Source organism: Lipotes vexillifer, unplaced genomic scaffold (assembly GCF_000442215.2).
Source record: "Lipotes vexillifer unplaced genomic scaffold, Lipotes_vexillifer_v1.1 scaffold1115, whole genome shotgun sequence".
Taxonomy (NCBI): domain Eukaryota; kingdom Metazoa; phylum Chordata; class Mammalia; order Artiodactyla; family Lipotidae; genus Lipotes; species Lipotes vexillifer.
In genome coordinates, this window is record NW_006792080.1 from 2,048,725 (window position 1) to 2,060,031 (window position 11,307).

The following is an 11,307-nucleotide window of genomic DNA, read 5'->3' on the forward strand; positions in this document are numbered from 1 at the left end:
CCCTCCCTCCTTGCCTGTGGAGGCCCCTCTCTCTGGCTCCTTCTGTCTGTAAACATGCTCAGGCCTCCTTTATTCTGGAAAAATCCTATATGTGTGTGTGTGTGTGCGCGCGCGCACAGGCCTCCACGTCCTGCCTTCCCACCTGCTGCAGCGCAAGGGGTTCCTGGTCCTGTAGGAATCCCCAGAAACGGCCCCCACCATCCCACAGCCTGATCCCTGGACCCAGAGAATCTGGTGCAACCTCAGGGCTGTGTGTCATGGGACGGCTGACCCCGAAAGAGGGACGTCTTCCAGGAGGCCTGAGCTGAACGTGGGAGCCCTTAGATGCAGACAGCCTTCTGCGGCTGGTGCAGAAGAGGAAACGAGAGACGCAGCACAAGGGGACGTTGTTGCGGTCACCTCTTCGTCGGCAGGGCTTGGTTACAGCAGCAAGAGAAGATCAACACAAAGGCCGACTCTGCTCTTGAGCTCTGAATTCTGCCCCCTTCACCGGTTCAGCGTCATGGCTACTGCAGCGGGCCCACTCCCATCGCCCTTCCTGCTTCACTGGACCCTTCCCATCAGATTACAGATGCCTAGAACACGGCGCTTCCGGAAAGCCCACCCCCTAAGTCCGCATCTTCCTCCAAATGCCTCTGCTTTCTCTGCCTCTTCCACAGCATTTTGCAGGACCTAAAATCATCTTGTTTACATTTTGTGTGCATTTATGAAATGTCTCCTCCCACTGGATGCGAACTTCAGAAGGGTAACCGCTGTTTAGGACACACCAGTGCCTGGCACAGAGCAGGTGTAACAAGCATCTGTCAGCCTTGTGGACCATGTCTCCTCTGGTTCCAGCCAATCTGCTTCTCTCTAGGACGGCTGTCTCCTGGGTGCCGGGCTCCGCCTCTGGTGACAGAGGTTTGACCTCATCTTCAGTGTCCTCAGGTTAAAATCAGCTCCTCAGCAGGGTCCTCCCTGGCCTCCTCTCCAGCCTCCCCTGTCATTGCCTTGTAACCGGAAGCTTCATAGCAGGCCATCCTCGTCCCCTCTCCCCACCACAGGCCGTTCTCTTTCTGGAGCCCTCCCCTAAACTCCACCTGGCACCCTCCAGCCTTTCAGATCCACCTAGAGCATGACCTCTTCCAGGAAGCTCTCCTGGACCGCTCCCCCAGTAGAGTAAGTGGTGCTGCTGTTTGCTGTGTGTCTGACCACGAGCCCAACAGCTCCGGGGGACCATGGTGGCCACACGGGAAGTGTCCTGGGCGCTGTTCACAGAGCAGGTGCGACTGAAAGTTGGGCAAGGCTCTTAGGCGGTTTCAGGCGGTAAGTGCCTAAGAAATAATGAGAAACACAAGGGGCAGAGCCCCCTTTCCCCTGCCCTGACCTGGAGGCGGAGCCTTAGTCCGTTCACTGTGTTATAAGGGAGGACGCTGAGGAAGACCTTTATCCTGCGGGCCCAGGACCCTTCACTATCCCCCTGAAGCAATTCTTCCTTCTCGCAGAAGCAGAAACCCTGCTTGTGAGTCTGAGGGCGATCACCACGTAGAACACCCCACCTGTAACCTGCCCCCACGGCTTCGCTGGAACCCTTGCACCTCCTCCAGGCCGCCTGGAGCCTAAAAAAGATGTTTCCCTGAGCTGTTTCGCAGGAACTTGGAATCATCTGTGTCCAGTTTGAGCTCGAGCCGGTTAAGACTGGTTAGGACCACCGACCCTCCAACAGGGCCTGCGCGAGTGTCCGCTCCCTGACCTTTGACACCAGAGGCCCCGAACCCCACCCTCCGAAGATGTTAATGAGGCCTTTTTCTGAGCATGCGTCCCATGAAGAATCCTGGAGCGCAAGGATCGCACCGCACCTTTTTCTTCTGTCCAATCACCGTTCCCTCCTCCGCGGCCTCAGCTTTATCCCATAGACACCCCAGCCCCTCGCCTTCCGGGAGGGGGATTTGAGGTTTGCTCTCCCGTCTTCTCCCTTGGCGCCTCGTGAATAAGCCCTCTCTCTGCTGCAAACCTGGAGTCTCAGCGCACGTGGGCGACTGTCACTCACCGCGTCTTTGCAGACACGCGCCTCCGTCAACAGGGCTGTGTGGGGCTGGGCTGCGAGGCTACGCCTGGCTCCCGAGCCCGGTGTGCTTCGCGCCAGCTCTGTGGTCTGGGAGAGGCTCAGCCTCCCTCTGCCTCAGTTTGCTCGTCTGTAAAGTGGGGAGAATGAAACGTGAGGCTTGAGCGCGGCCGGCGTCGACCGGGGGCTGCTTGGAGCCGGCTTCCGCAGGCGCAGGGGTGGCCTGAAGCCCCTGCGCTGCCCCCGGAGTCGGAGGGCTTCCGTGTCGGGACGCGGCCTGCAGCCCTGACACGGGCCTCCCCGCGCTGGTCTCCTCAGGATCAGCAAACTCACCTGGTCGGAAGCGAACAACGTCGCCGCATCTTCCGTGAACTTACGTCGTGCTTCCGCCTCTGCAGGGCAGGTAAGGCTGCTGTCTCCGCTAACGCAGAGCACACACTTTCCTTCTTAAGGTCATTTACGTAACTTTAAAAAGTGAGCCGATTCTAGGGAAACTCTAGAGTCGGTAGGAGCACAGGTGGTGGGGGGACATGGCACATCCCCAAGGAGGGGACTGAAGCGAGTCAAAACCTCCCCCACAACGCCCCAACCTGCTTTGAGCGTTTGGAGCCTCTCACCTTCACTCCGAGCCGTCGCCACCTGGTGGTGAGAGTATGAAACTACAAGATGTTTTCATGGCCGGGGTCGGGGATGGGGGGAGGGGGGGAGGCAATTCCAGGCCGACAGAATGATTTTGTTGCCAGAAGGTGAGAGAGGACAGTAGTTAGAATTTCCTAGAAAACATGTTTAATGAGTTGCAGACCATTTGAACAACCCCAAGGAAGCCTCTCTAGAAAAAGGCAAAAGGAGAGAGTGGTGGACGGGGAGGCTGTTCACAAATATCCCATTTTCCTCTTCCAGAAACACGGCAGGGTTCGTGCCCCGCCCCTGCCCCTACCCTGCTCTGCCCACCCAGGGCCAGCTGCAGGCCCTGCCACCAGTGCAGCTGACCAGGGCCCACTCGGAAAGGCCCTGGGCTTGGGGCTGGGTGCTCCGCGGCCGCTGTCCCAAAATTCATAATCATTGTACCTTTGCGTTGTCCTGTCGGTGAAGTCCAGCGGGACAGTGGCGCATGCACCGGGCACCTGGAGCCTCGGCTGCACAGTCTCCGCTTCCTGTCACCTCCACGACTCCTGGCTGCCTGCCCCCCTGGCCCCCCAGGCCCCCAGGATACCCTTGGGCAGGGTGTGTTGCGTCAGTCTGCGGCTGGTGGCAGGGGGATCCATCAGGCCTGCGTCTTCCTGCAGTATCTCCGTGCCCTTGAGAGCTCCTTCAGCCGGCTCTGTGTCTGGGGTGCGGGGAGCAGGCTTGGTCCTCCTTCTAACCTGCTGGTTATTACTGTCAGGCCTCCTAAGGTGACTAATATACCTAAACACCTGCCAGAACACTCCCAAATCACCCTGTGTGCTGAGGAAGCATGGTTTTTCACTAGGAAATGTATTTGTTATCTCTTGCTGCTGCATAACACATCATTCCCCAAACTAGCAGTAACACGCATTCATTTCTGATCTCAGTTCCTGTGGGTCAAGCCCTAGGGAGTGGCTTAGCTGGGCAGGTCTGGTTCTGGACACTGAAGTCAGGACCTCAGCTGGGGCTGCACTCATCTAAAGACCTGACCTGGGCTGGAGGACATGCTTCTGAGATGTGAGCTGGGCCGTTGGCTGGAGGCCTTGCTTCCTTGCTGGCCATTGACAGAGGACGCTGATGTCCTGTCACATGGCCTTTTCCACAGGGCGCCTGGGTATCCTCTTGACATGGGGAGCGAGGAGGCTGCCCAGGCTTTTCACGCCCTGGTGTCCGAGAGCACCCCAGCAATTCCACCGTTCTCTGTTAGAAGTGAGTCACGGGACTCCCCTGGTGGCGCAGTGGTAAAGAATCCGCCTGCCAATGCAGGGACCACGAGTTCAAGCCCTGGTCCGGGAAGATCCCACGTGCCGCGGAGCAACTGAGCTTGTGCGTCACAACTACTGAGCCTGCGCTCTAGAGCCCGCGAGCCACAAATACTGAGCCCGCGTGCCACAGCTACTGAAGCCCGCGTGCCTAGAGCCCGTGCTCCGCAACAAGAGAAGCCACCACAGTGAGAAGCCCGTGCGACGCAGCCAAAAATAAATAAAATAAATTAAAAAAAAAAAAAAAGAAGTGAGTTGCTAAGTCTAGCTCACACTCAGAGGGAAGAGAATTTGGCTTTATATCTCAAAGGAGACTTTGTAGACATTTTAACAGGAAATTTTCAAGTTCCAATATCAATCGTTGCAAGGCCTTTGTCAGGAAAATTCTACAGCTTTATTGAGAGGCCCTGTGAAGGGATAATTGGTTAATGGAGCTCCCGGGAGCCTCAAGTGACGGGAAACTTCCAGGTCCAGGTCGTGACTGATTTTCAGGCCCTGTTTTTTTAATGTTGAGCCTTCTTTTAATTAATTAATTTATTTTTATTGTTGGCTGTGCTGGGTCTTCGTTTACTGCGTGAGGGCTTTCTCCAGTTGCGGCGAGCGGGGGCCACTCTTCATCGCGGTGCGCGGGCCTCTCGCTGTCGCGGCCTCTCTTGTTGCGGAGCACAGGCTCCAGTCGCGCAGGCTCAGTAGTTGTGGCTCACGGGCCCAGTCGCTCCGCGGCATGTGGGATCTCCCCAGACCAGGGCTCGAACCCCGTGTCCCCTGCATTAGCAAGCAGGTTCTCAACCACTGCGCCACCAGGGAAGCCCTCAGGCCCTGTTTTTGGTGAGAGTTTCTCAGGAATTGTGCACTTTTCTGCTTCTGACGGAAGGAAGCCCTGTTTCCCATGGCGTCAGCTCCCCGGGCTCCACATTTCTCCCCTGGAGACATCACCCCAGTCTTCAGCTCAGCAAAGGTGGGCCCCACCTTTCTGTGAAACTGCACCCTTTGACTCCCTTTCCTGTCAGTGACCTCAGGCCTTGGTGTCCAGTGAAGGCCCTGCCTGTTTATCATGGTGACAGGGTGGTTAAGTGGTCATGAGTGTGGGCTTGGGTCGGCCAGCACGGGGCCTGAATCCTGGCTCGGTGGCTGGGCTGCATGGCCGTGGGCACGGCCCCAAATCAGCATCCTCGTCAGTCAGGGTGGAGGTGGGAGGAAACCCCATGCCTGGCTTCTGTCGATCACATACCCAGGCTTTTCTCCAGGCAAGTCCGTGGTCTTCTCAGGATCCGTCACCCTGAGGCCTTGGGCCAGGCTTCGCTGGGCTGGGAGCAGCAGCCTGACCTTGGGCCAGGGCCGAGCGTCAGACAGGTGCTTAGGTCACGTCCAAGTTCAAGGTCTGGGATTGAGGGGGTCCCAGCCTCTCCCCGCTGGGTAAAAGGGAAGGTCACCAGGCTGCAGGCCGGCAAGGCTGAGGGTCCAGGAGGCACCTGACGCCAGGGCTGACTCTGCCCAAAGGTGGCTGAGGGACCTCCTGTGCCCATTCTCCCTTTCTCCTTTTTTTAATAGACAGTACTTTTTAGATCAGTTTTAGGTTCACAGCAAAACTGAGTGGAAAGTACAGAGTTCCCTTTATCCCCACAGACTCCCCCACTAATGTCGTGCATTTGTTACACCCGATGAACCTACAGCCATCACCCAGAATCCATAGTTTACATGAGGGTTCAAGCTTGGGGTTGTACCTTCTATGGGCTTTGACCAATGTATATCTGGCATTATTGTATCATACAGCGTATTTTTGCTGCCCTAAATTCCTCTGTGCCTCACCTGTTTATCCCTCCCTCCTCACCCAGCCCTTGGCAACCACTGATCTTTTCACTGTCTCCATAGCTTTTCCATTTCCAGAATGTTATATGGTTGGAATCATACAGTTTGTAGCCTTTTCACATGGGCTTCTTTCACATAATAATATGCACTTAAGGTTCCTCTGTGTCTTTTCATGGCTTGATAGTTCATTTCTTTCCAGCACTGAATAATATTCCATTGTCTGAATGGACCACAGTTTATTTATCCATCACCTACTGAAGGACATCTTGGTCACTTCCAAGATTTGGCAACTATGAATAAAGCTGCTGTAAACATCTGTGTGCAGGTTTTTGTGTGGGCATAGCTTTTCAGCTGATTTGGGTAAATGCTAAGGAACGCAATTGCTGGATCATATGGTAAGAATATGTTTAGTTTCTAAGAAATTGCCAAACTGTCTTCCAAAGTGGTTCTACGGCTTGTGGCTTTTCTACCAGCAAACTGGCATTCCATCAGCAATGAGGGCATGAGAGTTCCTGTTGCTCCACATCCTTGTCAGCCCTTGGTGCTGTCAATGTTTTGGATTTTGGCCATCCTAACAGGCGTGCAGTGGTAGCTCATTGTTTTAATTTGCATTTCCCTGATGACATGTGTCGAACATCTCTTCATTTGCATATTTGCCATCTCTGTATCTTCTTTGGTGGTTTGTCTGTTCTTTTTAAATGGGTCTTTGCCCATTTAAAAAGAAATCAGGTTGTTTTCTTATTATTGAGTTTAAGATTTCTTGGCATATTTTGGATAATAGTCCTTTATCACATGTGTCTTTTGCGAATATTTTCTCCCGGTCTGTGGCTTGTCTTGTGGCTCATTCTCTTGACAGTGTCTTTCTCAGAGCAGAAATTTTTAATTTTAACAAAATCCAGCTTATCAACCATTTTTGATGGATCATGCCTTTGTTGTATTTAAAAAATCATAGCCATACTCACGGTCATCTAGATTTTCTCCTGTGTTGTATTCTAGGGGTTTTAAAGTTTTGCCTTTTACATTTAGATCTATGATCCACTTTGAGTTAATTTTTATGAAGGGTGTAAGGTCTGTGTCTAATTTTTAAAAAATTATTGGAGTATAGTGGATTTACAATGTTGTGTTAGTTTCAGGTGTACAGCAAAGTGAATCTGTTATACATACATATATATCCACTCTTTTTAAGAGTCTTTTCCCATATAGGCCATTACAGAGTATTGAGTAGAGTTCTCTGTGCTATACAGTACGTTCTTATTAGATATCTATTTTATATATAGTAGTGTGTATATGTCAGTCCCAATCTCCCATTTTATCCCTACCCCACCTTACCCTCTGGCAAGCATAATTTACATCTGTAACTCTATTTCTGTTATGTAGATAAGTTCATTTGTACCATTTTTTTTAGATTCCACATATAAGGGATATCACATGACATTTGTCTTTCTCTGTCTGACTTACTTAACTCAGTATGACAATCTCTAGGTCCATCTGTGTTTCTGCAAGTGGCGTTATTTCGGTCTTTTTTATGGCTGAGTAATATTCCATGGCATATATGTACCACATCTTCTTTATCCATTCCTCTGTCGATGGACACTTAGGTTGTTTCCATGTCTTGGATATTGCAAATAGTGCTGCAGTGAACATTGGGGCGCATGTATCTTTTCGAATTATGGTTTTCTCTGGATATATGCCCAGGAGTGGGATTACTGGATCATATGGTAGTTCTTTTTTATTTTTTTTCGGTACGCGGCCCTCTCACTGTTGTGGCCTCTCGCGTTGCGGAGCACAGGCTCCGGATGCACAGGCTCGGCGGCCATGGCTCACAGGCCCAGCCGCTCCGCGGCATATGGGATCTTTCCGGACCGGGGCACGAACCCGCGTCCCCTGCATCGACAGGCGGACCCTCAAACCACTGCGCCACCAGGGAAGCCCCATATGGTAGTTCTGTTTTTAGTTTTCTGAGGAACCTCCATACTGGTTTCCATAGTGGCTGCACCAATTTACATTCCCACCAGCAGTGTAGGAGGGTTCCCTTTTCTCCACACCCTCTCCAGCATTTGTTATTTGTAGACTTTTTTTTTTTTTTTTTTTTGGCTGTGTTGGGTCTTCGTTTCTGTTCGAGGGCTTTCTCTAGTTGTGGCAACCGGGGGCCGTTCTTCATCGCGGTGTGCGGGCCTCTCACTATTGCGGCCTCTCTTGTGGTGGAGCACAGGCTCCAGACGCGCAGGCTCAGTAGTTGTGCCTCACGGGCCCAGTTGCTCCGTGGCATGTGGGATCTTCCCAGACCAGGGCTCGAACCTGTGTCCCCTGCATTAGCAGGCAGACCCTCAACCACTGTGCCACCAGGGAAGCCCCCAATTTGTAGACTTTTTAATGATGGCCATTCTGACCAGTGTGAGGTACAATTCCACACTGTCTTGATGACTGTAGTTTTGTAGTTAAGTCTTGAAGTCTGATACTGCCAGTCCTTCAAGTTTGTTCTTCTGTTTCAATACTGAGTCGGCAACTCTGGGTCTTTGGCCTCTCCATATAAACTTTAGAATCAGGTGGTCAATACCCACAAAATAACTTGCTGGAATTTTGATCAGAAATGCATTGAATGGAGAGATCAACTTGAAGAACTGACATCTTGATAATATTGAGTCTTCCTTGTCCATGAACATGGAATATACCTCCATTTATTTCATTAAAAAATAAATTTATTTATCTTGTTATTTTATTTTATTTATTTTTTGTTTATCTTTGGCTGCGTTGGGTCTTTGTTGCTGCGTGGGGGCTACTCTTCGTTGCGGTGCACGGGCTCCAGGCGCGTGGGCTTCTGTAGTTGTGGCACGTGGGCTTAGTAGTTGTGGCTCACGGGGTCTAGAGCGCAGCCTCAGTAGTTGTGGCACATAGGCTTAGTTGCTCCGCGGCATGTGGGATCCTCCCAGACCAGGGATCGAACCTCTGTCCCCTCCATTGGCAGGTGGATTCTTAACCACTGTGCCACCAGGGAAGCCCTCCATTTATTTCTTTAATTTATTTTATTGGAGTTTTCTAATTTTCCTCATATAGATCTTGTATACATTTATTAGATTCATATCTAAGTATTTCATTTTTGGGGATGCTAATGTAAATGGCGTTGTGTTTTGATTTCAAATTTCACTTGTTTGTTGCTGGTATTAGAAAAACAGTTGACTTTTGTATTTAACCTTGTATCCTGCAGTCTTACTATAGTTGCTTTTTCATTCCCTTTTTCATTGATTTTTTTGGATTTCTATGTAGATGATCATGTCATCTGCAGATGAAGGCAGTTTTGTTTCTTCCTTCCTAATCTGTATTGCCTTTTGCCTTAGTCACAAGATACTATACACTGGGGGGCTTAAACAACAAGTATACTTATTTCTCACAGTTCTGGAGACTGCGAGTCTGAGATCAGGGTGCCAGCATGGTCAGGTTTTTGGTCGGGCCCTCCTCCTGGTTTACAGATGGCCCCTTTTCTCATTGTAGCCTCACATGATGGAGACACAGAGAGAGGAAGCATGTTCCATGTCCGTTCTCATAAGGGCACTAATCATCCTGAGGGCTGCACCCTTGTGACCTAATCATCTCCCAAAGGTCTCATCTTCCAATGCCATCACTTTGGAGATGAGGGTTTCAACATATGTTGGGATACAGATATTCAGTCCATAGCACCTTTTATTTCCTTTTCTTGTCTTTTGCATTAGCTAGGACTTCCAGTAAGATGTTGAAGATGAATGCTGAGAGGGACATCTTGCCTTGTTCCTGGTCTTAGTGCGAGTGTCTAGTTTCTCACCATTAAGTGTGATGTTCACTGTAGGTTTTCTGTAGATGTTCTTTATCAAATTGAGGAAGTTCCCCTCTATTCCTAGTTTGCTGACAGTTGTTTTTTTAAAATCATTAATGGATGTTGGATCTTTTTTCAAATGCCTCTTCCGCATCTATTGATATGATCATGTGATTTTTCTTCATCCTGTTGATGTGATGGATTACATTAGTTGGTTATTGGATGTTGAAACAGCCTTGCATACCTGGGATAAATCCCACTTGTTCATGGTGTATGATTCTTTTTATACAGTGTTGGATTCGATTTGCTAATATTTTGTTGACGATTTTTCCATCAGTGTTCATGAGACATACCGTCTTCAGTTTTCTTTTTTTGGGGCTGCACCGTGTGGCTTGCGGGATCTTAGTTCCCCGACCAAGGATTGAACCTGCACCACAGCAGTGAAAGCGCTGAGTCCTAACCACTGGACCTCCAGGGAATTCCCCAGTTTTCTTATAATGTCTTTGTACAGTTTTGGTATTAGGGTAATGCTGGCCTCATAGAGTGAGTTAGGAAGTATGCCCTCTGCTTCTATCTTCTGGGAGAGATTGTAAAGCATTGGGAAAATTTCTTCCTTAACTGTTTGGTAGAATTTACCAGTGAACCCATCTGGGCCTGTACTTTCTCTTTTGGAAGGTTATTAGTTATTAATTCAATTATTTAATAGATATAAGTCTATTCAGATTTCTTCTTGTGTGAGTTTTGGCAGATAGTGTCTTTCACAGAATTGGTTCATTTCATTTAGGTTCAGATTTGTGGGCTTAGAGTTCATAGTTTTCCTTTGTTATCCTTTCAGTGTCAACGGAATCTATAGTAAGATCGCCTCTTTTATTCCTGATATTAGTAATTTGTGTCTTCTCTCTCTTTTTTTTTTTTCCTTTTTTTCTTTTTTACTTTTGGCTGCGTTGGGTCTTCGTTGCTGCACACGGGCTTTTCTCTAGCTGTGGCGAGCGGGAGCTAGTCTTCCTTGTGATGCACGGGCTTCTCATTGCAGGTGGCTTCTCTTCAGGCTTTAGGCACGCAGGCTTCAGTAGTTGTGGCACACGGGCTCAGTAGTTGTGGCTCACGGGCTCTAGAGCGCAGGCTCAGTAGTTGTGACACACAGGCTTAGTTGCTCCACGGCATGTGGGATCTTCCCGGACCAGAGATCGAACCCATGTCCCCTGCATTGGCAGGCGGATTCTTAACGACTGCGCCACCAGGGAAGTCCCTTCTCTCTTTTTCTTAATTAGCCTGCCTAGAGGCTAGTTGATTTTATTGATCTTTTCAAAGAATCAGCTTTTGGTGTCATTGATTTTTTTCCTCTATTTTCCTATTTTTAATTTTATTGATTTCTGCTCTGATTTTTATTTTATTGAAGTATAGTTGATTTAAAATATTCTGTCAGTTTCAGGTGTACAGCATAGTGTTTAAGTATTTTTTCAGATTATATTTCATTATAGGTTATTGTAAGATATTATCTTATAAGGTATTATCTTATGATTATAAGATAATATCTTATAATCATAAGATTATATCTTATGATTATAAGATAATATCTTATAATCATAAGATAATGGGTGTATTCCCTGTGCTATATAGTATATCCTTGTTGCTTATTTGTTTTATATATATGTATTTTGTATCTGGTAATTCCATAATTTCTTACTAGAAGTTTATTTTTTATATCTGTGAGTCTGTTTTTGCATATACATTCATTT